Below are 2,420 nucleotides of genomic sequence, written 5' to 3' on the forward strand. Positions count from 1 at the left end.
AGGATACTCAATGTGAAAGAGGACAAGGACTTACCATGGGGTTGCTACCTGTGATGGGACCAAAGAAACACATCCTAAGGAATGAGCAGAGATCACAACACAAGAGGGCAAAGGGTATGCAGAGGGGAACTTAGGAGACTATCCATGAAGCAGTTTCTGTAGGTGCTCCCCAGAAAGACCCTCCTCTGAGGCCCAAGACAGCAGGGAGAGAGAGTGTCACATGGAGCAGCAACCCACTTTGTGTCCCTCAATGGGAATGAGATTCTGCTGCATGGGGCTGAGACCCAGGAATCCCGTCGAGAAGCTTGGAGTATCCTAATGAGAAATCCTAGGTGAATGGCTCACAGCATCTAGGTTTCCTCTCCTCGAGTCTATGTCTTCTCCTCCTTTTCCTAGAACTGCCAGGATTGAGGTTCATTCCTCTCTTGCATCCCCAGTCAGCTGGAGCCTTGCAGTAAAAGGCAGATGTATGTGTTCCCTTCTCCTGCCCTCCTCCACCCTCTGCCAGTTTTGAGCTGATATCAGCCATCCCCACTGCCTGAATACTGCCAGTAAGAAGATACAGAGTAGAATGAGTGCGGATGCGTAGCCCATGGTTCCCATCCCCACCCCTGCCTTTCCTGATCCAGCACCACAGATGTTCACGAATTGTCACTTCACCATTTCCCCGCTCTGGGCTTCCCTGAAGCCAACTCCATCCATATGCCCACCTCCCCCACCCACACATACAAACACAGGGCACTCACTGGGCTGGGAGCGTTGGGATGAGGAGATAAGGGTGTTCAAAAGGCAGGAGGGAGCAGGCGGATCCGAGGCATTACCTGCACCCGCATCTAGTCTCAGTCACCACCTCTTAGGGATGGCATCTGCCGTCCTTGCACCCACTTCCTCCAATAGCAACCGCTGCTCCTTTCCATGAATGAGTCAGGCAGGTAGACTCTTTGCTTCTTGAGCTCCTGAACAAAAGACAGATCAGCTAAGACGCTCGCGGTTGGCTGAGGGATTGTTTCCTTTACCAACAAATGCTGTAGTTCCGGTCGCCTGAGAAATTAGTTTTCAGGCTGATGCAGCATGGAAAGACACCTACCTACCTTAATATGCCGCCGTTCCTCCCACGTTCTGCTCTGCGGAGCACAGGTGTCTTCCGCCTTTCAGGTCCTTTCTGGGTGTAAGAAAACACTCCTCTCCGCAGGCCAAATCCAGAGCCTGGTCACATGACCCACCGTCAGCCCCACGTGACTGCGCAGTCAGCTTGTTCGCCGCAGTCCCCTACCACCGATGACAGTCTTCTGCCTCTGGGGTGCTTACTAGAAGACACTGAAGCTCCTTGGCCAGACAGCTGGAAGGAAGGCTGGGCTTTGCTCTGGAGGACCACTTGGCTGGCAAGGAACATTCGATGAGGATTTGGGAAATGAAGTGATTTTTAATATTTTGTATACGACTCAAGCGACATACTAAAACACACACAGGATCTGTCTTGAAACATGGTAGTAAGCAAAACAAAATTCAAACTCCAATTTGCACCACTAGGATGATCCCTGTTAAAACTTATGGTTTGCAAAGGGAGGCAAAACTGTCACTTCCATCTACCTTACCAAACTAGGATCAGGTGAGGAAAAAAAAGCATGTTGCACTGTCAGAAAAATTATACAAAACTTAGGTAAAGTCACCATTAGTTACTGGATGTCATTTCAGGGCAGTGCTGGGATGTCTATTGATTTACCTATTTTTCAACTCTGTAGACACTGATGTTAACATGTATATATTTTATTCAATAGATATGTAAATGATTTATGTCCAGTGCAATAGATAACCTTAAATATTACAATTTATTGCCCTGTAAGATATTAACTAGTTTTGTATTTAACCTGGCAGTGTTATTCTAACATTTATTAATTTCCTATGTGTTTATAAAATTCAATGTTTTGTTTATATCTTCATATTGTGTATATTGTATATACACATATACCCTTCAACTGTTTTCTTAATCCTAGCAGTTGTTCATTAATTGTGTTGAAAAATCTTTCACATATTCTTTTTACATTTACATGAGTTGTAATTTTACCTTTGAAAATTTAGAGCATTCTGAGACAAAAAAAAATTTTGTCATGTCTAAAAATAAAACATTTGATATTTCTCCTAAGTCTGAATTTCCTCTCCAAACCAACATATATCCCTGTCTTTTCCAATTCTCCTGACTGAAGGTATGGTGTGGTCATTTTTTAAATTATCATGGCAAAATACACATAACATAAAATTTGCCATTTTAAGCATTTTAAAGTATACAACCCAGTACATTATCAATGTTGTACAACCATCACCACTGTCTAGCTCCAGAACTCTGTTGTCACCTCAAAAGGAAATGTTATGTTTTTTACGGTAATAATTATGTGAAAAAGGTGCCATTTTTGTACCATGAA

At 43.8% G+C, this 2,420-nt stretch overlaps 1 protein-coding gene across 11 annotated transcripts in view; it reads right to left on the reverse strand.

Annotated features, from left to right (window-relative positions):
* The window catches only part of BHLHB9 (basic helix-loop-helix domain containing, class B, 9), a 97,608-nt gene that overhangs the window by 35,785 nt on the left and 59,403 nt on the right, over positions 1–2,420 (reverse strand). For 2 of the 11 annotated variants that reach the window (XM_011967731.1, XM_011967723.1), the window contains exons 1-2: positions 1,092–1,199; positions 822–956 (exon numbers count right to left, since the gene is read on the reverse strand). The exons of 3 other annotated variants lie outside the window; for them this stretch is intronic. The gene's annotated coding sequence lies outside the window, so the exon portion shown is untranslated. Of the gene's footprint in view, positions 1–821; positions 957–1,087; positions 1,380–2,420 lie in introns of those variants that run through there. 6 more of the 11 variants (XM_011967726.1, XM_011967724.1, XM_011967730.1 and 3 more) reach the window with 5 other exon arrangements.

Source organism: Mandrillus leucophaeus, unplaced genomic scaffold, assembly GCF_000951045.1.
Source record: "Mandrillus leucophaeus isolate KB7577 unplaced genomic scaffold, Mleu.le_1.0 Scaffold809, whole genome shotgun sequence".
In the NCBI taxonomy this organism is placed as follows: Eukaryota; Metazoa; Chordata; class Mammalia; order Primates; family Cercopithecidae; genus Mandrillus; species Mandrillus leucophaeus.